Genomic DNA, 25,948 nt, shown 5'->3' with positions numbered 1-25,948 from the left:
TAAGTAATGAAATACTAGAACTCAATCGAACTCTTGAACAAATGAACTTAACAGATGTTTACAGAGTAGTCTTCCACCCCACAAAATCAGAATACACATTCTTCTCAGCTGCACATGGGTCATTCTCCAAAATAGACCACATACTCACACATAGAACATGTTTAAGTAAGTGCAAAGGAATTGAAGTTATCCCCTGTAAATTATCAGACCACAGTGTGATGAAACTGGAGATCCATAGCAAAAGAAACTGGAAAAATTTCATAAACACGTGGAACTTGAACAACACACTCTGAATAACCAATGGGTCACAGAGGAAATTAAAGAAGAAATCAGACAGTTCCTTCAATTAAATGACAATGACAATACAACATATCGGAATCTATGGGACACAATGAAAGCAGTCTTACGAGGGAAATTCATAGCAGTGAATATGCATATTAGGAAAACAGAATGAGCCCAATTAAACAACCTGATGCTGAACCTCAAGCTTCTAGAAAAAGAAGAGCAGGACAACCCCAAAGCTCATACAAGGGAGGAAATTATAAAGATCAGAGGAGAAATCAATGCAATGGAGACTAAGAGAACAATACAAAAAATCAATGAAGCCAAGAGTTGGTTCTTCGAAAGAATCAACAAAATTGACAAACCTTTAGCCAACCTTGTCAGAAAAAGGAAAGAAAAGGCCCAAATCCATGCAATTAGGAATGAAAAGGGTGAAATGACAACAGACCCAGCAGAAATCCAGAGGATCATCAATACCTACTTCCAGAACCTATATGCCAATAAGATGGACAACACAGAAGAAATGGACAGATTCCTAGATACATATGAATTACCAAAGTTGAATGAAGAAGACCTAAAAATTCTGAACAACCCAATATCAACCAATGAAATTGAAAATGTAATTAAAAACTTATCAACTAAGAAAAGCCTGGGCCCTAATGGCTTCACTGCTGAATTCTATAAGACATTTAGAGAGGAACTGCTGCCACTACTGTTTAAACTCTTCAATGCAATTGAAAGGGAAGCAATACTCCCAAATTCATTCCTGGAAGCAAGCATCACCTTGATCCCCAAAGCAGAGAAAGACCCAACCGAAAAGGAGAACTATAGGCCAATCTCACTAATGAACATAGATGCAAAAATCCTTAATAAGATAATGGCAAACAGAATGCAGAAGATCAACAAGAAGATCATACACCCTGATCAAGTGGGATTCATCCCAGGGATGCAGGGATGCTTCAATATATGCAAATCAATCAATGTAATACACTATATCAAGAGAGCCAAGGACAAAAACCATATGATTATCTCCATAGATGCAGAAAAAGCATTTGACAAAATCCAACATGCATTTATGATAAAAACCCTACAAAAAATTGGAATAGATGGTCTCTACCTCAAACTGATAGAAGCCATCTATGAAAAACCAACAGCCAATATCATACTAAATGGTCAAAAACTGAAAACCTTCACACTAAAATCAGGAACAAGACAAGCACGTCCACTATCACCACTCTTGTTCAATATAGTTCTGGAAACATTAGCCACGGCAATTAGACAAGAGAAAGAAATAAAAGGAATAAAGATAGGAAATGAAGAAGTCAAATTGTCATTATTTGCAGATGACATGATACTCTATATAGAAGACCCCAAGAACTCCACCAAAAGTCTTCTAGACTTAATAACCAAATTCAGTCAAGTAGCTGGTTACAAGGGTAACACAAAAAAATCAATAGTGTTCCTCAACACCAATGACAGACTCACTGAGAGAGAAATAGGGCAAATAATTCCTTTCACAATAGCATCCAAAAAACTGAAATACCTAGGAATCATCCTAACAAAAGAAATCAAAGACCTCTTCTCTGAAAACTATGGCACTCTGAAAAGAGGATTGAAGATGATATCAGAAAATGGACAGACATCCCCTGCTCCTGGGTAGGAAGGATTAATAGAGTGAAAATGGCCATACTTCCAAAACTGCTAAATAGATTTAATGCAATTCCAATTGAGATCCCAGCAGCATACATCATAGACCTCGAGAAAACAATCCAAAAATTCATTTGGAACAAGAAGAGACCCAGAATAACAAAAGCAATTCTAGGTAACAGAGACATGGCAGGGGGTATCACAATCCCCAACCTCCAACTCTACTACAAAGCTACTGTGATAAAAACAGCATGGTACTGGCAAAGAAACAGACTTGAGGACCAGTGGAACAGATTAGAAGATGCAGAAACAACGCCAGACACCCTCAGCCATCTCATCTTCGACAAAGGAGCCAAACACCCTCACTGGAGGAAAGATAGCCTCTTTAACAAATGGTGCTGGAAAAATTGGGCTTCAACTTGCCAGAGATTAAAACTAGACCTGTATCTCTCACCATGCACTAAACTGAAATCAAAATGGATTAAAGATCTAAATATTCAAATAGAAACTCTGAACCATTTGGAACAGAGGTTAGGTAGAACCCTTGAAGACATCAGTGTAGGAAAAGATTTTATGAACAAAACCTCAGTTGCCCGTGAACTAGCACAATCAACAAATGGGATCTCTTCTTATTAAAAGGCTTCCGCACAGCAAGAGAAACCACCAGCAGTGTGAAGAGACAACCCACAATGTGGGAAAAAATTTTCACCTGCTCTTCCTCAGACAAAGGTCTAGTATCTCAAATCTATAAAGAACTTAAAAAGATCAGACCTCCCAAATTTAAAGACCCAATCGAAAAATGGGCAGCTGAAATGAACAGAGATTTCTCAGATAAAGAAGTAGAAATAGCAAATAAATACATGAAAAAATGTTCAACATCACTGGTCATTCAAGAGATGCAAATGAAAACAACGCTGAGATTCCCCTTCACTCCAGAAAGAATGGCTGCTATCATGAAATCAACCAATAACAAATGCTGGCGGGGCTGTGGGGAAAGAGGAACCCTGCTCCACTGCTGGTGGGAGTGTAGACTGGTGCAACCACTGTGGAAATCAGTATGGAGATACCTCAAAGAACTAGGACTGGAAGTCCCATTTGACCCCGCTATTCCACTGCTGGGGATCTTCCCCAAAGAATTAAAAGAATCATACCACAGTGATATATGTGCACCCATGTTCATAGCAGCACAGTTTGTAATAGCTAAAACTTGGAAATAGCCCAAATGCCCACCAACTGGAGACTGGATAAAGAAAATGTGGTTTTTTTTATAAAATGGAGTACTACTCAGCCATAAAAATGAGAAATTAGAGACATTTATAGCTAAGTGGATGCACATTGAGGCCATACTCTTAAGTGAAATAAATAGGACACACATGTATAAATACCAAATAGTTTCTCTGGTGTGAGAAACTGAAAGTGTAAATAAGGACTAAATGTATAATAGGTCATGTGAAATAGGAAGAAAAGGGGCAAAGGGGAAGAAAGTGGGAGGGCTAGGGGAAAGGATAGAAGGGAATGGGATTCATATGAGAAAATGGAAAAATAGGAACAAAATCTTTGTAAATAGGGAGGACTGGAGGGGTTGAAGGGAGGGCTGGGCAAGGGTGAAAAATAAGAACCAAGAGAGACTATGTAAAGGTGCAAATTTCCAATGATGAATGTCATTATATTGTATACCTAAAATGTACCAATGATTAGAATGAATAATTGATAATGTAAAATAGAAAGAAAAGGTCCAAAGGGGTAGGGTAGTGGGAGGGGCAGGGGAAAGCAAAGAAGGGAAAGGAAAAATGCTGAGAAATGGAAAAAATGGAAATAAAGTCTTTGTAAATAGGGAAGGGTGGAGGGCGTGAAGGGAGGGCTGGGAATGGGGAAAAAATAAGAACCAAGATGCATTATGTAAAGGTACAATTCCCAATGAGAAATGTAATTGTGTTGTATATCTACAATGTACCGATAAAAGAATTTAATACAAAAAAAATTAGTTGTAGAAGGAATGTAGTTTAAAATGATAAGAGCTATATATGACAAACCAACAACCTACATTATGTTGAATGAGGAAAGGCTAAAATTGTTTCCTCTAAGAACAGGAAAAAAATCCAAGTATATTTACTTTCACAACATTTATTCAATATGAAGTAGACAGAAATCCTCATGGGAACAAGAGACAGAGGAATTGGAGCCCTAATCCAAGACCTGTTACTCACTAAAGATCAAGACATGGCTTTCTCCCTATCCTCCCTTGTCAACAATGCACAGAATGTGCCCTCCCCTTATCCCCCTGCCCTTACCCCAAGGACTGGGTCCATTGCAACAGCAGGGGAGATGCTAGGATATCTCCAAGGGTGAGAATAGCTACTGATCCATACGCTACATGAAGAAGCAATCTGCTAAAACATGGGAAGTTAAAGAATTTCATACTCTTAATGCAATGGGAAAATAATCAGACCCCAACCCACCCAGCAGCACCCTAAAAGCTTGTCTCTTACCTTTGTTAACAGGCCATCAGAGGTGTGCTCCGTTCAGCTCTTCTCAAGTGGAAATTCCTTCCTTATTTTCTTTTCCTTCTCAACTAAAGCTTTTTTGCCTGAAAATTCATGCTGTTGCCTCAGTTATAATTTACATCATCACTGAACAAGTTCCCACATGCATACATTATCTACAGTATTGGAAGTCTTAGGCAGAACAACAACAACAAAAAGAAACAAGAGTAAAAAAGAGAGAAAGAGAGAAAGAAAGAAAGAAGAAAAGGAAAGAAAGAAAGACCATCCAAATAGAAATAGAAGAGGTCAAATTATTCCTATTTGCAGATGATGCAATTTTTTTATATAGAAAAACTTACAGACTCCACCAAGATCTCTTAGAACTGATGAATGAATTCAATAAGGTTGCAGTCTACAAAATTAGCATTAAAAAGTCACTACCTTTGGGGCCGGGGATTTAGCTCAGTGGTTTTGCCGCCTGCTGTGCAAGTGCAAAGACCCGAGTTAGATCCCTGGTAACAAACAAACAAAACAAACAAACAAAAATCACTACCTTTGTTTATACACTAATAATGAAATTGGTGAAAAAGCAATCTCATCAGCAATAGCAAAAATCAATAAGTAGGGCCGGGGATATAGCTCAGTGGCACTACACCTGCCTGGCAAGTGCAAGGAACTGGGTTCAACCCCCAGTACCAAAAAAACCCCAAAAAAACAACAATAAAAACATCAATAAGTAAATGAAATACTTAGGGATAAATTTAACCTGAAAGTAAGTGGTCTTTACAACAAAAATTAAAAACACCAGACCATTGCCCCAGAGTGCTGAGGTGAGCCGTGCAGGCACGAGAATACAACCCTCCCCCCCAAGCTGTGCTGAACCATTACCTGGATCCACACCACAGAGTTGCAGGGGTCATAAAGGACACTGTTCTGAGCTTGAGAAGACACAGTAGAAGTGACCAACAGAAAGAGGGCCTCTCTGAGGCCCCTTGATGAAAATTAAAGCCCACCGGAAAAGTGAAGAAAATCTCTGCAACAAAGGCACACCAGACCACCTTAGTTGAGGGACCAGTGGTGTGGACCAGAGCAGCGTGGCTGCAAGCAGATCCCAGCCAGGGCTCCGCACTGGCCCAAGCCAAGGGCCCACCTGGAAAAGAGCTACATAGGCACACAAGCAACAGCCAGAGGTTTGCCCCAATACCATCAGTAAGTGAATGATACCCTAGCCAGAAGCTTGTTCACACAGCCGGAACTGGGGTGCACAGCCCCCAGCCAAAGGCCCTCCCAGACAACAGCTACATAGGGGCCCTAGCCCGAGGCACACCTAGATATCATTCCACATGTGCACAGGCCCCAGCCAGAAGCCTGCCCAGACAAAAGGTCAGCTCAGGGATCCAGAAGGCCACCTTTCTGAACCCAGGAATTAGTGTACTGGTGAGCAGCAGAGAAAAGGCACCTCTGTGGCTTGCTGAGAATTGAAGACCACTGGGTGAGCAAAACGTTGCCTCAACAAAGACACAGGAGGCTGCATCTGTTGAAATGAGAAGACACGTAAACAAGTCTCAGAACCAGATTTCCAGATCACCTAAGGCAACCCCAAAGGGAAATGACATGGAACAATCTGATACTCAACCACCTGGACTCCCTGAACTGGCAACAAAAGAGGACATGGAAAAAATGAAATCAGAGGGGCCAGGGATTTAGTTCAGTGGTTCCACCGCCTGACTCGCAAGCGCAAGTTCCCGAGTTTGATTCCCCAGTACCAAAAAATAAATGAAATCAAAAATAATCTCTCAGAGAACAGCAGAGATTGTGCCCATAGTGCAAGACATGATTAATGAATCTAGAGGAATCTCAACATAGCAAACAAATGGAATCCATAAAACTGATGCAAACAGATTTCTAGGAGATCAAAAACTCCATTGAGAGTTTAAACAGCAGAATGAGCCAATGTGAGGACAGAATTTCAGATACAGAAGATAAGATTGCAATTAGTGACCAGGAAAAGAAAAATTTCTTTAAAATTATAAGAGACCACAAGAAATCAATCCAGCAGCTGCTAGACGATGCAAAGAAAAATAACATAAGACTGATTGGAGTCAATGAAGAAACAGAAGAGAATGCATATGACATAAAAAAAACTGTTCACAGAAGTGATGGCAGAAAACTTCCCAAGCAGGGGAAAAGAACTTGACATAAAGATAAAGGAGGCATATAGGACTCCAACTAGCCTTGATCAAAAAAAAATCTACACATAGGCATATAGTAGTTAAGATTCCAGAAACCCAACAGAAGAACAAAATTCTACAAGCAGTTAGAGAAAAGAAACAAATCACATACAAAGGAAAGCCCATCAGAATCACAGCAGACGTCTCAACACAAACCCTCAAGGCAAGAAGAGCTTAGAGTGATGTATTTCAAGCCCTAAAGGAAAACAGCCTCCAACCCAGATTGATGTACTCTGCAAAACTATCTTTCACAATTAATGGAGAAATAAGATACTTTCATGATAAAGAGCACCTTAGGAACTTCATGAACACCAAACCAGCACTCCAAAAAATTTTTAGACAATATCCTAGGAAAAGACAATGAAGATCACAACTCCAGGAAGCACAGCAGAATGAATCCATCAGGTATGACAAGAAATGTAAATTAAGGGGGGAGAATCCAACAAAAAGAAAAAGTCATGACAATGATAACTCAATACGTATCAGTTATAACTGTTGATGTTAATGGTCTCAATTCTCCAATCAAAAGAAATAGACTGGGAAAATGGGTTAAGAAGCAAGGTCCAAAAATATGCTGCATACAGGAAACACACTTAATTTAAAAAGAAACTCATAGACTGAAACTTAAAGGGTGGAAAACAATACTCCATGCCATAGAGACCCGAAAAAAAGCAGGAGTAGCTATCCTCTTTGCAGATCAAGTGGATTTCAACCCGAAATCTGAAATACTTCTGGTCCAAAGAATTTCAGATAAGGGACAGTTGACCTGTGTGTACAAATCTATTGTGAGCATGTGTTTTCATTTCTCTTAAGTAATATTAGAAAGTTCTAACTAGTTCACACCTAAGCTGACACTTGTTCTTGTAAAATTTTTAACTTCATCTCCCTAATGAGTTTATAATACCATCTAGTTAGTGTACTGATTAGTATTTTTCTGATTCTAGTGTTGCACATCTTTCCTTGTGCTGTACTGGCTATTTATCATTTTCTTGTGTCTACTTTTTAATTGGGTTGTCTATTAATGAGCTGTAAGAGTTCTTTATATATTCTGGTCATAGGCTATATGTATTATAAATATTTTCTGGTTAAGGACTACTTTTCACTTTCTCAATGATGTCTTTTAAAGTTCAAACTTTTGATGGAATCTCATTCATCAATTTTTTTCTTTTATACATCATGTCTTTTGTATCCTAGGAAATTCTTGCCTACCCTAAATTCATGAACATTTTCCCTTATAATTTCTTCTTAAAGCTTTACAGTTTTAGTCTTTCATATTTAGGTTCATAGACCCTTTCAAGTTATTTTTATGTATGGAAATAAAGGGATGAGGTTAATTTTTTACATACAGATACCGGGTGTTCTAGTACCTTTTGTTGAAAACATTATCTTTTCCTCTGCTGTTGAATTGAGTTTATGTTCTATAAAATGTTAATGTTAAATAATCTTTCAAAACTCAGTGGACCATATATGTGTGGTTCTATTTCTAGATTCTCTGTTTTATTCCATTGATCTATATGTCTTTCCTTATGCCAACATTGGCCTGATTACTGTAGCTTTAGAGGAAGTCTTAAAATTAGGTAATAAATGTCTTCCAACACTGTTATTTTTTTTTCTTTTTACTTTTCCAGGTCCTTTGTACTCCTACATATCTTTTAAATTTCAATATCCAATTTTTCATTTATAGCAAGTATACATAGACCTGAACTTTTATATATACCTTGTGTTTTCTAATCCTGCTAAATTCAGATTTTTACTTTTTTTTTTGTACCAGGGATCGAACTCAGGACCTTGGGCTTGTGAAGCAGACAGAGGCACCTCTGAGCTAAATCCCCAGCCCAATCCTGCTAAATTGAAATACACGTTCTAGGGGCTCCTAGAGATTTCTTAGTATTTTCTTTGTAGATGTTCATTTCATCTGCATATAAAGATTTTACTTCTACCTTGCTAATCCTATCCTAGTTGTGTCATTTTATTGCCATACTATTTTGGTTTAGGCCTACGTTTCAAATGGACAGATGAAGAGTAGGTATATCTGCCCTTGTTCCCCACCTTAGGGAGAAAGCATTGTATCTTCTCCATTCATATAAGGCATCTTGGCTGGAAGTATGAAGTACATGTCTTTGATCTGTTGAGGTTCTGTTCTACTTCTAGTCTCCAGATAGCTTTTACCATGAACAGCTGTAGAATTTAGTCCAATACTTTCCTGCAACTACTGACAGGATCATATGGCTTTTTGCTTTCCTCTTTTAAACGATGACTTTTGGGGGAGGATCTTCCAATGCTGAACCAACACTGCCATCCCTATAATAAGGCCACTTTAGGGGCTGGGGATTTAGCTCAGTGGTTCCGGCACCTGCCTTGCAAGCACAAGGTCCCGAGTTTGATCCCCAGTACCAAAAAAAAAAAAAAACCCACTTTCTACATACTGCCAGATATGACTTCTAATAGTTTGTTTTGTTAAACAAATTTTTCTTCATTTTCAAACTTTTCTCTTCTACTGTCTTTATCCAGTTTTAGTAATAGCACAATGTTGATTTCCTAAAATGAGGGGAGAAGTGTTCCTTCTTTTTTCTTCTTTAAATGTTTTATATAATTTATCACTTAAAATGTATATGAGCCTGTTGTTATCATATAGGTAGGTTTTCAAGTTAGGAATATACTTTCTTTAATAGGTGCAATTCAAATTTTATATTTCTTCCAGAGTCAGTTTCATTAATTTGTCTTCCAAGGTACTTCATAGAAGTTGTCCAATTTATTTCAAAAAATATTTTTGCAATATGCTTTCTATATCCTTTTAAATTCTGTAAAATCTGTGGTAATGTCCTCTAAATCTTGATATTGTAATTTTTTTAAAAAATGTATTATTGGGCCAGGGATTTAGCTCATTGGTTTCACTGCCTGCTGCACAAGCACAAGTACCTGAGTTCAATCCCTGGTACCAAAAATAAATGTATAATTGATATTGTATAATAGGAAGAAAAGGTCTAAAGGAGTAGGGGAAGTGGGAGGGGTAGGGGAAAGGTGAGAAAAGAAGAAATATGAGAAAAGGAAAAAAATGGAAACAAAGTCTTTGTAAATATGGAAGGGTGGAGGGGGTGAAGGGAGGGCAGGGGAATGGGGAAAAAATAAGTACCAAGATAAGTCATGTCATGGTACAAGATCCCAATGATGAAAACTATTTTATACCTAAAATGTACCAATAAACTTAATGGAAAAAAATGTAAAATACCAACACAGAAAACTGAAAAGGATAAACATACACACACAATGAAAAGCCACCCATTTTCATAGATTCGAAGAATTAATATTACTAAAATGTTCACACTACCCAAGACAATCTAGATTCAATACAATTTTTTTCTTTTCTTCTTTTTTTTTTGGTACCAGGGATCGAACTCAGGACCTTGTGCTCGCTGAGGCAGGCGGCAGAACCACTGAGCTAAATCCCTGGCCCAGAGATTCAATATGATTTCTATTAAAAGGCCAATGACATTTTTCACAAAAATACAAGAAAAACCACTCTTAAATTTATATGAAACCACAAAAGACCCAAAATATCCAAAATATTGCTAAGCAGAAAGAATGAAACTAGAAGCATTATAATACTTGACTTCAAAAAACACTACAGCACATGCCTATAGTCCCAGCACTTGGGAGGCTGAGGCAGGAAGATTGCCATGAGTTCAAGGCCAGCCTGGGCTACATAGTGAATTCAAGGCCATCCAGAACTACATAGAGAGACCCTGTCTCAAAAAACCCAAAAAACCCAAAACAAAAACCCAACCAAAAAAACTACAAAGTGATGGTTACCAAAACAGCATAACAGTGGCAGAAAAACAGACACATAGATCAATGGAACACAATAGAGAACCTAGAAATAAATCCACAAATTTATAGACAACTGATTTTCAACAAAGGCAGCAAGTACATATATTGAGAAAGGAAAGTCTCTACAGCAAATAGTTCAGAGAAAATAGGATATCTATATGTAGAAGAAACTAGACTTCTATCTCTCATCATATAGGAAAATCAACTCCCATGGATCAAATACTTAAATTTAAAACCTAAAACTATAAAGCTTCTTGAAGAAAACAGAGGAAATATTTCAGAACAACAGTCTTGACAAAATTTTTTTTGTTTTTGTTTTTGTTTTGGACATGATCCCAAAGCACCAGAAACAAAAGCAAAAATTGACCAACGGGATCACATCAAACTAAAAAGCTTTGGTATGGCAAATGAAACAACCAACAGAGTGAAGAGACACCCTACAGAATAGGAGAAAATATTTGCAAACTACTCATCTGACAAGGGATTAATTTCCAGAATTTATTTTTAAGGGATGCAAAAGCAGAAACAATCAAACATTCTGATTTTACAATGAGCAAATAACCTGGATAGACATTTTTCAAAAGAAGACAAAAATAAAATGGCTGACAGGCATGTGAAAAATGCTCAACATTATCAGGGAAATGGGAATCAAGACAACAAGGTATGATCTCACCCCTGTTAGGATGACTATCATCAAAAAGATAAAAAAATAATAAATGCAGTGGGCATGATGGCACAGCACATGTAATACCATCACTCTGGGAATCTGAGGCAAAAAGATTACAAGTTTGAGCCCAGCCTCAGCAACTTAGCAAGACCCTATCTCCAAAAAATAAAAATTTATAAATAAATAAATAGGGCTGGGAATATGCCTCAGTGTGAAGGCCCAAGATTCAATCTGCAGTACCACCACCTCCAATGCCAGCTAGATTACAGAGAAAGGAGATTCCTCATGTGCTGTTGCTAGGAATGTAAATTAGTAAAATATGAGCTTTCCTCAAAAACAGCATGATTCAGCAATCCTACTATTGGATATATATGTAAAGGAATTGAAATCAGTATATTGAAGAGACATCTGCACTCACACGTCTATTGCAGTACTATTCACAATAGCCAAGATCTGGAATCAACTTAGGTGTCCATGAGTGGATGGAGGAATAAAGAACATGTGATACATATACACAATAGGATATTACTCAGACATAAAAGAGAATGAAACCGGGCCAGGGATTTAGCTCAATGGTTCTGTCACCTGCCTCATAAGCACAAGGTCCCGAGTTCGATCCCCAGTACCAAAAAAAAGAATGAAGCCCTGTGATTTTTTTCATAACGTGGGCAGAACTGGAGTACATAATTTTAAGTAAAATAAGCCAGGCACAGAAAGACGTGTTTCATGATCCTACATGTTCTCCCTAATTTGTGGAAGCTAACATGGCAATCTCAAAGAAGTAGAGAACAGAACAGTGGTTACCAGAGTATGGAAAGGGTGTTGGGAAGTCAGGAATGGAGATAGGACAGTTAATGCGTACAGAGATACAGCTGGATAGCAGGAATAACTTCTAATGTTTTATAGCACAGTAGGATAATTATGATTGGCAGCAATTAATTGAATATTTCAAAATAGCTAATAAAGGACATTTTCAGTGTTCTCAATACAAAGAAATGATGTATGTTTGAGGTGCTAAATATGTCAATCACTCTTATCTGATCATTATACATTGTATACATGCATTGAAACGTGATACTGTACCCCATAAATATGTGCATTTACCATGTATCAATTAAAATATATTTTAAGGGGGCCAGGGATTTAGCTCAGTGGTTCTGCCGCCTGCCTTGCAAGCACAAGGTCCAGAGTTCGATCCCTGGTATCAAAATAAATAAATAAAATAAAATAAAATATATTTTAAAACAACAAAAATGACAGAATTTTAGTTTGAATTAATTTTAAACTTACAGAAGAGTTGCAAAGACAATATAAGGAATTCTCATATACCTTTATGCCCAATGACAATTTTTTCCCACATTTCCTTTAGCGTCCTCACTAAATAGATAAATGGAGATTGATACACACAAACATACTTTGTCCTCAACCATGTGAGAGTAGATAGTTGTTTCCCTCTACCACTTAATACTTAATGGTAGGAACACCGACAGTTTCTTATATAACCCACATTCGTTGTCAAATGAGGAAATGTATTATTGATTGAATAGTTTAATCTGTAGTACATACTCAGGGGGTTAATCGTACCAATAATGGTTCTGTACAGCAATTAATTTTCTATATAAAAGCCATTTCAGGGTCATATATTACATTTAGTTATCATTTCTTCTTTAACCTGTTAAGCTCAGCTACTCTGCAGCCTTTTTTTTTTTTTGGTACTGGGGATCAAAATCAGGACCTTCAGGACCTTGAGTTTTAGAGGCAGGTGGTGGCACCACTGAGCTAAATCCCTGGCCCTGTTTTTTGGGGGTTTTTTTTGGTACCGGGGATCAAACTGGAGTCCTTGCGCTTGTGCTGCAGGCGGTGAAACCACTGAGCTAAATCCCCAGCCCCCCGGCCCTGTTTTGTTATTTTTTACAACATTAAAATTTTTGAGTTCTCATTCATCTCTGTGATTGTGTAAACAACTAGAGCAATGCCTCTTTCAGGGGACAATTGGCAGTTTCTGGAGACATTTTTGGTTGACAAAACTCAGAGGCCTAGATATGGATGGGGTAATTGTTGTATAACAGTATGAATGTATTTAATGCCACTGAGCTATTTAATGCCACTTAACTGTGGTGAAAATAATATAATTTACATTAGATATGTTTTACCACAATAAATTAAAAAAAACCTTCAAGGCTGCACTTTTGGTATCCATAGAATTCAGGCCAGGAATGCTGCTAACTACACTATAGTGTACACAAGAGCCTCCTGCAACAAAAGGTTATCCAACCCAAATGGTCAGTAGTGTCAAGGCTGAGAAATCCTAGTTTGTAAATTTGGGGGGTTGGGAGAACTAGGGTTTGAATCCAGAACCTGTGCACTGAGCTACATTCCTAGCCTTTTTAAATTATTTTTAAATTTTTAATTATTTTATTTTATTTTTTTCCCCCATTAACTTTATTGGTACATTTTAGGTATAAAATACAGTTACATTCATCATTGAGATCTTGTACCATTACATGAGTCTCTTGGTTCTTATTTTTTTTTCCCCTTCCCTTGCCCTCCCTTCACCTCCTCCACCCTTCCCTATTTGCAAAGACCTTGTTTCCATTTTTTTTCCTCTTCTCATATTTTTTCCTTTCCCTTTTTTCCCTTCCCCTACCCCTCCCAATTACCCTGCTCTTTTAGACCTTTTCTTCCTGTTACACAATATCAGTTATACATTTTTAAAATTACAATATTAAGATCTAGGAGACATTACCACAGATTTTACAGAATTTAAAAGGATATAGAAAGCATATTACAAAAATCTGTTTTGAAATAAATTTGACAACTTCTAAGAAGTGTCTTGGAAGACAAATTAATGAAACTAACTCTGGAGGAAATATAAAATTTGAATAGCACCTATTAAAGAAAGTATATTCCTAGCTTGAAAACCTATCTATATGACAACACCAGGTTCATAAACATTTTAACTGATAAATTATATCAAAAAATTAAAGCAGAAAAAAGAAGGAACACTTCTCCCCTCATTTTAGGAACTCAACATTGTGCTAATCCTAAAACTGGATAAAGATAATACAAGAAAAAGTATGAACATAGATAGAAATTTGTTTAACAAAACAAACTATTGGAAGTCAGATCTGGCAGGATGTAGAAAGTGGTTTTATTATAGGGATGGCAGAGTTGGTTCAGCATTGGAAGATCCACCCCCAAAAGTCACCATTTTAACAGAGAAAAGGAAAAAGCCATATGATCCTGTCACTAGTTGGAGAAAAAGTATTGGACTAAATTCTACAGCTGTTCATGGTAAAAGCTATCAGGAGACTAGAAGTAGAACAGAATCTTCTCAACAGATTAAAGACATGTACTCCATACTTCCAGCAAGCACGCCTTATATGAATGGAGAAGATACAATGCTTTCTCCTTAAGGTGGGGAACAAGGGCAGATATGCTTACTCTTTATCTGTCCATTAAACTTTGAAACCTAGGCCCCACCAAAATAGTCTGGCAATAAAATGACACAACTAGGATAGGATTGGCATGGCAGAAGCAAAATCTTTATATGTAGATGAAATGATCATCTACAGAGAAAATACTAAGAAATCTCTAGGAGCCCCTAGAACTTGTATTTGAATTTAGCAGGATTAGAAAACACAAGGTATATATAAAAATTCAGGTCTGTGTATACTTGCTATAAATGAAGAACTGGATATTGAAATTTTAAAGTTATGTAGGAGTACAAAGGACCTAGAAAAGTTAAAAACAAAAACAGTGTTGGAAGACATTTAGTACCTAATTTTAAGACTTCTTCTAAAGCTACAGTAATCAAGGCAGTGTTGGTGTAAGGAAAGACATATAGATCATTGGAATAAAACAGAGAATCTACAAATAGAACCACACATATATGGTCCACTGAGTTTTGAAAGATTATTTAACATTAGCATTTTATAGAATATAAACTCAATTCAAGAGCCGAGGAAGAGACAGTGTTTTCAGCAAATGGCACTAGAACACCTGGTATCCGTATATAAAAAATTAACCTCAACCCTTTTTTTCCATACATGAAAATAACTTGAAGGGATCTATGAACCTAAATAAGAAAGCCTAAAAGTATGAAACTTTAAGAAGAATTTATAAGGGAAAATATTTATGAATTCAGGGTAGGCAAGAACTACCTAGGATACAAAGGACATGATTTATAAAAGAAAAAAATTGATAAATGAGATTCCATCAATATTTAGAACTTTAAATGACATCATTAACATGAAAGGTAGTCCTTAAACAGACCATATTTCCAATGCATATAACCTACGACCAGAATATATAAAGAACTCTTACAGCTCATTAATAGACAACCCAATTAAAAAGTAGACAGAAGAAGATGATAAATAGCCAGTATAGCACAAGGAATGGTGTGCAACTCTAGAATCAGAAAAATACTAATCAGTACAATAATAAGATTGATTTATACACTCATTAGGGAGATGAAGTTAAAAGTTTTAAAAGCCTTGTCATGACTTTTTCTTTTTGTTGGATTCTCTCCCTTTGCGTTTAATTTGTCACGCCCAATGGATTCATTCTGCTGGGCTTCTTGGGGTTGTTATCCTCAATGTCTGTTCCTAGGGTATTGTCTAAAATTTTTTGGAGTGCCAGTTTGGTATTCATGAAGTTCCTGAGGTGCTCTTTATCATCAAAGTATCTTATTTCTCCATCCATTTTGAAAGATAGTTTTGCAGGGTACATCAATCTGGGTTGGAGGTTGTTTTCCTTTAGGGCTTGACATACATCACTCCAAGCTCTTCTTGCCTTGAAAGTTTGCATTGAGAAGTCTGCTGTGATTTTGATGGGCTTTCCTTTGTATGTGATTTGTTTCTTTTTTCTCACTGCTTGTAGAATTTTGTTCTTCTGTTGGATTTCTGGAATCCTAACTATTATATGCCTAGGTGTAGATTTTTTTTTGATTAAGGCTATTTGGAGTCCTATATGCCTCACTTATCTGTATGTCAAGTTCTTTTCCCCTGCCTGGGAAGTTTTTGGCCATCGCTTCTGTGAACAGTTTTTTTATGTCATCTGCACTCTCTCCTGTTTCTTCATTGACTCCAGTCAGTCTTATGTTATTCTTCTTTGCATCGTCTAGCAGCTGCTGGATTGATTTCTCATGTTCCCTTATAATTTTAAAGCAATTTTTCTTTTCCTGGTCACTAATTGCAATCTTTTCTTCTATATCTGAAATTCTATCCTCACATTGGTTCATTCTGCTGTGCAGACTTTTGATGGAGTTTTTAATCTCCTGGAAATCTGTTTGTATGTGTTTTATGGATTCCATTTGTTTCCTATGTTGGGATTCCATCATGTTCCTCAGATCTTCTATTTTTTTATCTGTGTCCTCTCTAGATTTATTAATCATGTCTTGCACCATGAACAAAATCTTTGCTGTTATCTGAGTAATTATTTCTGATTTCATTTTTCCCAGATTCTCTTTTGTTGCCAGTTCAGAGAGTCCAGGTGGTTGAGTAACAGACTGTTCCATCTTGTTTCCCTTTGGGGTTGCTGTAGGTGATCTGGAAGTCTGTTTCTGAGGCCTGTTTATGTGTTTTCTCATTTCCACTGCGGGTGGCGGGGGGAGCGTGTGCTTCTGGCATTCGTGGGGCTCACCTTCTCTGCCCTAGGAGCTTGGGATGGCAGCGGGGGAGCTTCCTTCCAGGTGCTGGGACTGGCCCACCCCCTCCACCCTAGGAGCCTGGCACAGCAGCAGGGGAGCTTCCCTCCGGGTTCTGGGACTGGCTGAGCCTCTCTGCCCCAGGAGCCTGGGATGGAGGCAGGGAGCTTCCTTCTGGGTGCTGGGACTGGCTCACCTTCTCTCAATTTTTTATTTTTGAGACAGGCTCTTCCTAAGTTGCTGAATTGCCCAGGCTGGGCTGAAAGTTTTTTGTTTGTTTTGTTTTGTTTTGTGGGGAGGGGGGGGCACTTGAAATTTTGATCCTCAACAGAGTGCTGGGATTGTAGGCATGTGCCATCACATCTGGCTCCAGCCCTTGTTATTTTCCAGCTTTTTGATTTGCAATCACTGTAGTGTGTGTGTAAAGTGGTTATCTCCAAAGGCTGGTATTAAAGGAAAAGTTTCACTTTCTCTTGATTGTTGGAACTACGCATCATCACAAAGACACAGAGATAAAAATATATGGTTAATGTTCAACAGCTACCAATTAAATAATGACTGTGATAATTAATAAAGCAAGAAAAGATACAGCCAGAAGTCCTGTGGGAAAGGTTTGGTACATTATCAGAAATAACTGCCATACCTTTGAAACCCCAGAGATTTTTCAGCAGGTGATTATGAGACAGAATGAACTGTCATGTTGGTGAAGGAAATGGATGTTTTCAAGAGATTCTTGACACTCCCAAAGGCATTGAAAGTGTGTGTTCTTGGTCATACTCTATTGCTGGATTCTGACCATTAATTATATTTGGCAGAAGAAGCCTAAAACATATTAAAAGGTAAGTTGAAAAATCATCATGCTGGGCTGGGGATTTAGCTCAGTGGTTCCACCGCCTGTTTCACAAGCACAAGGACCACAGTTAGATCCCTGGCACCAAAAAAAAAAAAGGAAAAATCATCATGCCAAATAGTGACATCACTAAAGGTGTGTTTTTCAAATGGTAGGTTATGATCCATCAGTGAATCATCAATTGCATGTACTGTACTAGATTATGATCAGCTTTAAAAAAAACAAGCCAGATTAGATTGAAATAGAATAGAAAACTATGTGCACACTGGGTCTGCACAACAAAATTATTTATGCGAGTGGTAGTCAACAAATTTTCTAAAATGTGTAATTCTGTAATATTCAGATTTGTTGACCACAGTCCACACAAAGAAGTGATTACATTATCTAGAATAATTTAATAATAAACAAATTTTAGATGTATATATTCTCTTATTTATCTTTTATATCATTGTTAATAAATTAACGCTTTGCCGTATTATGAAATTTGAATTTTAAAATCACAGTGCCATCTGGTGGTTATTTTGAACATGTGTTTTTAATTCTCTTGGTAAGCCCTGTACCCGCCACAGGAATTGCTCTTTTGCATGTAGATGGCCAGTAGCCAGTAACTATGTTTAACTTGAAAAGTGGCCAAACTGTTTTCTAAAGCTACTGAACCATTTTACATTCCCTCCAGCAATGTATAAGCAATTTCTCTATGTCCTAGTCAAATCTTATTTTTATCAGCTTTTCGATTTGTAACCATGCCAGTGGGTGTAAGGTAGAATAACATTGTGGTGGTTTGGGGTTTTTTTTAGTATTGGTAATTGAATGCAAAACCTTTGCACTAGCCGCCTGCCTCGCAAGCGTAAAAACCGGAGTTCGATCCCTGGTACCAAAAAACAAACAAAACCTTTGCACTAAACTATATACCCAGCCCTTTTTCACTTTTCATTTGGAGACAGAGTCTGGCTAAATAGCTAAATTGTCCAGGCTTGGCTTGAATTTATGATCTTTCTGCCTCAACCTTTCATAGGGTCCTTGGGTCTTGATTTGCATTTCCTTAATAAGTAATGTTGTTAAGCCCTTTTGCATGTGCTCTTTGGCCATTTATGTGTATTGTTTGTTTGTTTGTGAACTGTCTAATCAGATTCTTTACCTTTTTTTCTTTCTTGGTACTGGGGATCGAACTCATGACCTTGCGCTTTTGCAAGGCAGGCACAGTGTCACCAGGCTAAATCCCTGGCTCTCTTTACTTTATTTATTTATTTATTTTTAAAGACAGGGTCTCATTGGGTGGCCCAGGCTGGTCCTGTACTCCTGGACTCAAGTGGTCCTCCTGCCTCACCCTCTCAAGTAGCTGGAACAATATATTCATTTCCCATTTTTGAATTGGGTTATCTACCTTCCTATTACTATGTTGTTAGAACTCTATATATACTTCATACTTGACCTGTATCAGATTTGTAAATCTTTTCTCCCATTGTATAGATTATCTTTTTACTTTTTTGATGTTGTCCTTTGATCTTCAAAAAAAAAATTGGGGGGGTACTGGGGATCGAATTCAGGATGTTGCGCTTGTGAGGCAGGTGGCGGAACCACTGAGCTAAATCTCTGGCCCCAATCTTCAAAAATTTTTAATTCTGCCAAAGTCCAATTTATCTTTTGTTTTTCCTTTGTTCCTTGTGCTTTTGGCATCATATAGGAATCCATTGCCAAATCCAAGATCATAAAGATTTATCTTTTTTTTTTTTCAGTAATAAGGATTGAACTTGTCTTCCCACTGAACTACATCATCTGCTCCTTTTATTTTTCTTTATTTTGAGACAGGGTCTTTTTAAATCATTAACTTGCCCAGGTTGGGCTTGAACTCTTAATCGCCCTGCCTTAGCCTTCCAAAGTGCTGGGATTACATACATGCACTACTACACCTCATGTGAAGGTTTACCTTGATGTTTTCTTCTAAGAGCTTTTTTTATAGTCTTAGTGCTTACATTTAGGTTTCTGATCCACTTTGTATTAATTTTTGTATAAAGTATGAGACAAAGTCCAACTTTATTTCTTTACATGTGGATATCCAGTTATTAGACCATACTTGCTCAAACAATCACCTTGGCATGCTTGTTGAAAATCAGCTGGTCATAGGTCTATATCTAGACTCTCTCTTTATTATTTTCCTATGTTGGGAATTGAAACCAGGGCTTTACACATGCTAGACCAGTGCTCTACCACTGGTCTACATCCCTCAACTTTTTGTTTATTGATTGGTTTTTGAGACATGATCTCACTAAGTTGCCCAGGCTAGCCTCAAACGTCAATCCTCCTGCCTTGGCTTCCTTAGTAGCTGGGATTACTTGGACTCTCAATTCTTTATGTCTGTTCTTATGCTAGTACCATACTGATGTTTTGTTTTTATATTAATAGAATAGACTTTATTTTTAAAGTTAGGTTCATAGAAAAATTGAGCAGAAAGTAGAGTTCCCTATGTACCGACTCTATTGATATCCCAAATCAACGTAGTAAATTTGATTTAATCAATGAGCCATCATTAGCCAGGAACGGTGGCACCCGTAATCCCAGTATTCTCTGAAGCTGAGTCAGGAGAATCGCAAATTCAAGCCAAACTTAGGCAACCTGGCAACTTTACAAGACCCTATCTCAAAATAAAAAAATAAAAGTGATGGTGGTGGTGATGGTGGTTAGGGAAGTAGCTCAGTGCAAAGGCCCTGAGTTCAATTCCCAGTATCATATAAAAACAAACAAAAGAAGACCATCATGGCACCTACCTATCATAACAGTATTATTCAGAATAGTTTACTGCTCTAGAAATCCTCTTTTCAGCCTGATGATCTCTTCCTCTCCCCTAAACTCTGACAATCACTGACCTTTTTATTGTCTCCATAGTTTGGACTTTTCCAGAGTATCACACACTTGGAATCCTATAATGTGTGCTTGTTGTAGTTTGGATCTTAAATGTCTCCAAAGGCCCCTATGTTAGTTAGTTTGTTTGTTTTTGAGACAAGGTCTAGCTGTGTAGTCCAGGCTGGCCTTGAACTCACTATGCAGTCCAGGGTGGCCTCGAACTCACAGTGATCCTCCTGCCTCTGCCTCCAGAGTGCTGGAATTGCAGGCATTTGCCACCATTCCTAGGGTCAAAGGACCCTGTGTTAAAGGCTTAGTCCCCAGAGTGGTGCTGTTGAGAGGTAGCAGGAACTTTAGGTGTCAGGGCTTAGTGGGAGAACATCTGGTCATCAGGAGCAGGCCCTTGAAGAGCACTGTAGGATCCCAGTCCCTTCTTCCTTGCTCTTTTCGCTCCTTGGCCACGAGGTTAGTGCTTTTGCTCCACTACATGAAGTGCTACCTTGCCACTGGCCCAAAGCACCAGGGCCGATTAATCATGGAGTAGAACCTTAAAACCATGAACCAAAACAAGCTTATTACAAGTTGGTTATCTCAGGTGTGGGTTAGTGATGCAAAGCTGACCAACAAAGTATCTTTTTCAGACTGACCTATTTCACTTGGTAATATGCATTTTTGATTCCTCCATATTTGTGTTTCTTGATAGCTCATTTCTTTCTATCACTGAATAATAATAATAGTCCATTGGTTAGCTATATATATATATATGATCTACACATACACATTTTTCTTTGTTTTTTGAGACTGGGTCTTGCTATGTAGTTCAGGCTGGCCTTGACCTCATCATGTAGCCCAGCTGGCCTCCAATTTGTGGCAATTCTCCTGCCTCAGCCTTCCAAGTGCTGGGATTACAGGCGTGCACCACTACACCCAGATCACAGTTTATATATTTACAGTGTGCAATATGATGTTTGCGTATGTTGTGAAATAATTAAATAAAACTAATTAACATATTTATCACTTAATTTGGGGGGTTTTTTGAGACAAGATCTCACTGTGTAGCCTAGGCTAACCTCAAACTTGAGATTCTTCTGCTTCAGAATCTCAAGTGCTGAGATTACAGGTGTGCATTAACACTTTTTTTTGTGTCGAGAACAAGTAAGATCTAGTCTCTTAGCAATTTTCAAGTTTACAATACATTATTATTATTATTATTATTATTAATATTTTGGTACCAGGGATCGAACTCGGGACCTTGCCCTTGCAAGGCAGGCGGCAGAACCACTTAGCTAAATCACCAGCCCTACAATACATTATTATTAACTATATACATCATGTTATATTTTCAGAACTTATCCATCCTAAGTGAACTCTGTACTCTTTAACTAATATCTCCTTAATTCCATTTCACCCCTTGCTTCTAGCTTGAGTTACTACCATTCCACTCTCTGCTTCTGTGAGTTCAAGCTTTTTAGATTCCACATATAAATGAGAACATGCAGGATTTGTCTTTCTGTGCTTGGTTTATTTCACTTAGCACAATGTCTTCCAGGTTCATCTATGTTGTTACAAATGACAGGATTTTCTGCTTATTAAAGGCACAATAGTGTTCTACTGTGTGTGTAACACTGACACGCAGACACAGACATACTGTTAGATTTCCATTGCTGTGATAAAATATCTGAGATAATCAACTTAAGAGAAAAGATCTATTTTGGCTTATGGGTTTCAGAGGTTTCAGTCCGTGATTGCTTGGCTCTGTTACTTTGGGGCCTGGGGAAAGGTAGAACACCATGACAGAAGCACATAGTAGAGCAGAGTTGCTTGCCTTGTAGTGGCCAAGAAGGAGGCAGACAGGCCAAAGTTCCCAAGTCCCCTTCAGAGGGCGTGCCCTGGAAGACATAACTTCCTTCCACTAGGCCCACCTCCCAAGGTCCTACCACTGCACAAAAGCACCATCACCTTGGGCCAGGGATTTAGCTCAGTGGTTACGGCACCTACCTCAAAAGCATAAGTTCCCGAGTTCGATCCCCGGTACCAAAAAAAAGAAAAACAAAAGCTTAAAACCATCAGCTTGAGACCAAGGTTTCAACACATGAGCTCTTTGGGGACATTTAAGATCCAGACCATAACAGACACGCAGGTGCATGTGCACACATGCACACACACATATATACACATACACACAAATGAGTTCAGCTCAGTGTGGTGGTGCATGTCTGTAATCCCAGCACTTTGAGATGGTGAAGCAGGAGGATCACAAGTTCAAGGTCAGGCTGGGCAACTTAACAAGACCCTGTCTCAAAATTTAAAAAAAAAATTTTTTTGGTACCAGGGATTGAACTCAGGACCTTGTGCTTGCGAGGAACCACTTCCGCTTGGCAGAACCACTGAGCTAAATCCCTGGGCCCAAAATAAAAAATTTTAAAAAGGGCTAGAGATATAACTCATTATGATGGTCCTGGGTTCATTTCCCAGTACTGAAAAAAGAAATAGGTGGGGGGAAGGTTTGGACATTGATCCTTCTTAAGTCCCTAGTTTCCTTATGCAAACAGGTGTTCAATTTGTCTAGAACACTACATACCAAGAAAAGAGAAGCCTTAATTTTTTGTTTTTGAGACAGGGTCTCATTATGTAGTTCAGGCTGGCCCCGAACCCACTATGTAGCTTAATCTGGCCTCAAACTCATAGTGATCCTACTGCCTTAGCCTCCTGAGTGTTGGGATTACAAGTGTGTACCACCATGCCTAACAATGGAAGCCTTAACTAAGCCTTATCCAATAAAAAGAATTCTGACTAACCCCTCTTAATTATGAAAGCCAATCTACATTTGCAGAATTTAGATGACCTGTGATGGGTAAGCAGGGAAAGGTTCATTACTTCCCTATTACTCACGTCCATTTTTGTTTTGTTTTTTGTTTTTTCTCTTGGTACCGGGGATTGAACTTGGATCCTTCCACTTGCAAGGCAGGCGGCAGAACCACTGAGCTAAATCCCCGGCCCTGCATTTTTGTTTTTCAGTAGTAGAGATTAAACCCAACCCTTTTTATTTTTGAGACACGATCCTGCTAAGTTGCTAAATTTCCCAGGCAGGGTAAGAACTTGAAATCCTCCTCCCTTAGCTTCCCACAATCCTTGGATTATAGGCTTGTGCTACCATTCCCACCTTCATGTCCACTTTTATCTCTTGGCCACAGGTGGCTGATTTTTGTTTTTGCTTTTTTAAAAATTAAGTTTATTTATTGGTACATTTTAGGTATACAATATAGTTACATTCATCATTGGGATCTTGTACCATTACATGATGTATCTTGGGTCTTATTTTTTTCCCCATTCCCTGCTCCTCCCTTCACCCCCTCCACCCTTCCCTATTTACAAATGATTTATTTCCATTTCTTTTCCTTTTCTCATATTTTTCTTTTCCCTTCTTTCCTTTCCCCTATCCCTCCCATTTCCTCTATTCCTTTAGACCTTTTCTTCCTATTTCACAATATCAATATACATTTTGATCCTTATTTATACTTCTAGTTTTTCACACCAGAGAAATTATTTGGTATTTACACATGTGTGTCCTATTTATTTCACTTAAGTGTATGGCCTCAATGTGCATCCACTTAGCTATAAATGTCTCTAGTTTCTCATTCTTTATGGCTGAGTAATACTCCATTTTATTAAAAAAAATCACGTCTTCTTTATCCAGTTTCCAGTTGATGGGCAATTGGGCTGTTTCCAAGCTTTAGCTATTACAAATTGTGCTGCTATAAACATGGGCGAGCATATATCACTGTGGTGTGGTTCTTTTAATTCTTTTGGGAAGATACCCAGCAGAGGAATTGCTGGGTTAAATGGGACTTCCAATCCTAGTTGTTTGAGGTATCTCCATATTGATTTCCACAATGGTTGCACCAGTCTACACTCCCACCAGCAGTGGAGCAGGGTTCCTTTCTCCCCACAACCCCACCGGCATTTGTTATTGGTTGATTTCTTGATAACAGCCAATCTTTCTGGGGTGAGGTGGAATGTCAGCATTGTTTTCATCTGCAACTCTGAATGACCAATGATGTTGAACATTTTTTCATATGCTTATTTTCTATTTCTACTTCTTTGTCTGAGACGTGTCTATTCATTTCAGACGCCTATTTTTGAATTGGGTCTTTATATTGGGGGGGGTCTCATTTTTTTTTAGTTCTTCATATATTTTAGATAGTAGACCTTTGTCTGAGGAACACCTGGGAAAAATTTTTTCCCAGATTGTAGGTTGTCTCTTAGGTCTGTTGGTGGTTTCTCTTGCAGTGCAGCTTTTTAATAAGGAGAGATCCCAGTTGTTGATTCTATGTGCTAGTTCCCGTGCTACTGAGGATTTGTTCATTAAGTCTTTTCTTATGCCAATGTCTTTGAGGGTTTTATGCAACTTATCTTCCAGCAAGTTTAGTTTTTCTGTCTTAATATTTAGATCTTTAATTTAGTTTAGTGCATGGTGACAGATAGGGATCTAATTTTAATCTTTGGCAAGTTGAAATCCAGTTTTTCCAACACCATTTATTAAAGAGGCTATCCTTCCTCCAGTGAGGATAGTTGGCTCCTTCGTCAAAGATGAGGTAGCTGGGTATGTGTGGAGTTGTTTCTGAGTCTTCTACTCCACTGATCCTCAGGTCTGTTTCTTTGCCAGTACCATGTTGTTTTTAACACAGTGGCATTGTAGTATAGTTTCAAGTTGGGGATTGTGATACCCCCCTGCCATGTCTCTGTTGCCTAGAATTGCTTTTGCTATTCTAGGTCTCTCCTGGTTCCAGATGAATTTTTGGATTGTTTTCTCTACTTCTGTGAAATACATTGTTGGGATTTCAATAGGGATTGCACTGAATCTGTATAGCAGTTTTGGAAGTATGGCCATTTTCACTATATCGGTTCTTCCTACCCAGGAGCAAGGGATGTCTTTCCATTTTCTTATATCCTCTTTTTCTCTTTTTTCAGAGTGTTGTAGTTCTCAATGTAGAGGTGTTTTGCTTCCTTCATTAGATTGATTCCTAGATATTTCAATTTTGGGGATGCTATTGTGAAAGGGATTGTTTCCCTAATTTCTCTCTCAGTGAGTCTGTTATTTGTGTACAAGAAGGCTATTGATTTTTGAGTGTTGACCTTGTGTCCAGCTACTCTACTGAATCTGTAAATTAAGTCTAGAAGGCTTTTGGTAGAGTTTTTTGAGTCTTCTATGTAGAGTATCATATTGTCAGCAAATAATGACAGTTTAACTTCTTCTTTTCCTATCTTTATTCCTTTTATTTCTTTCTCTTTTCTAATTGCTGTGGCTAATGTTTCCAAGACTATATTGAACAGGAGTGGTGATAGTGGACATCCTTGTCTTGTTGCTGATTTTAGCGTGAAGGTTTTCAGTTTTTGACCATTTAGTATGATGTTTGCTGTTCGTTTTTCATAGATAGCCTTTATCAAGTTAAGATAAAGACCATTTTTCCA

Source organism: Heterocephalus glaber, unplaced genomic scaffold, assembly GCF_053883595.1.
Source record: "Heterocephalus glaber isolate CG9 unplaced genomic scaffold, H.glaber_assembly_v1.0 deba00001479, whole genome shotgun sequence".
Classification (NCBI taxonomy): Eukaryota; Metazoa; Chordata; class Mammalia; order Rodentia; family Bathyergidae; genus Heterocephalus; species Heterocephalus glaber.
This window is presented reverse-complemented; position numbering follows the sequence as displayed.